The sequence below is a fragment of the Lathyrus oleraceus genome, chromosome 2, assembly GCF_024323335.1.
Source record: "Lathyrus oleraceus cultivar Zhongwan6 chromosome 2, CAAS_Psat_ZW6_1.0, whole genome shotgun sequence".
Taxonomy (NCBI): domain Eukaryota; kingdom Viridiplantae; phylum Streptophyta; class Magnoliopsida; order Fabales; family Fabaceae; genus Lathyrus; species Lathyrus oleraceus.
In genome coordinates this window covers 248,602,708-248,603,674 of record NC_066580.1, presented here as the reverse complement: position 1 = coordinate 248,603,674, position 967 = coordinate 248,602,708, and the positions used below count along the sequence as shown (strand labels likewise).

General features: G+C 42.8%; 1 pseudogene; it reads left to right on the top strand.

Annotated features, from left to right (window-relative positions):
* Nucleotides 1-390: 390 nt before the first annotated feature.
* On the top strand, nucleotides 391-490 carry LOC127124248 (uncharacterized; annotated as a pseudogene).
* Nucleotides 491-967: the final 477 nt, after the last annotated feature.

The following is a 967-nucleotide window of genomic DNA, read 5'->3' as shown; positions in this document are numbered from 1 at the left end:
TTTACTTGCTCTGTTTGGATTCCAGTCAAGAGTTGACATTCCGCAGGAGTGTGGCCTTGGATTCCACAGACCTCGCAATTCTGAGTTATAGCAACCACGGCGGTTGGAGGTGATACGTTTAAACTTTCAATCTTCTGGACCAAAGCATCCACTTTTGCATTAACGTGATCAAGGTTACTTATCTCGTACATGCCAGTTTTCGGTTGAGGTTTTTCCACTGTTGTTCGTTCGGTTCCCCACTGATAGTGGTTTTGGGCCATGCTCTCGATAAGCTGGTAAGCATCAGCATAAGGTTTGTTCATTAGTGCACCACCTGCAGCGGCGTCTATTGTTAACCTTGTATTGTATAAGAGACCATTATAAAATGTGTGAATTACTAACCAGTCTTCCAAACCATGGTGTGGGCAAAGTCTCATCATGTCTTTGTATCTTTCCCATGCTTCGAAGAGAGACTCGTTGTCTTTCTGTTTAAATCCGTTTATCTGGGCTCTTAACATAGCTGTTTTGCTTGGTGGAAAATATCGGGCAAGAAAAACTTTCTTCAACTCGTTCCATGTGGTGACTGAGTTGGAAGGGAGAGATTGAAGCCATCTTCTAGCGCTATCTCTTAATGAGAAAGGAAAAAGACGAAGTCGAATTGCCTCTGAAGTGACACCATTAGCTTTAACAGTATCAGCGTATTGAACAAATACGGATAAATGAAGGTTTGGATCTTCGGTAAGATTTCCAGAGAATTGGTTCTGTTGCACAGCCTGCAACAACGAAGGTTTAAGTTCAAAGTTGTTTGCTTCGATTGCGGGCGGAGCAATACTTGAATGCGGTTCATCTTACGATGGAGCGGCGTAATCTCTAAGAGCACGAGCTGGTTCTGCCATCTCGGTTAAAGAAGGAAAAATGTTTTTGATATCAGGAAGGTTTATAGGAGGGAGATTGTTTTCAGCACGATATTCCCGAATTCGTCGTAAGA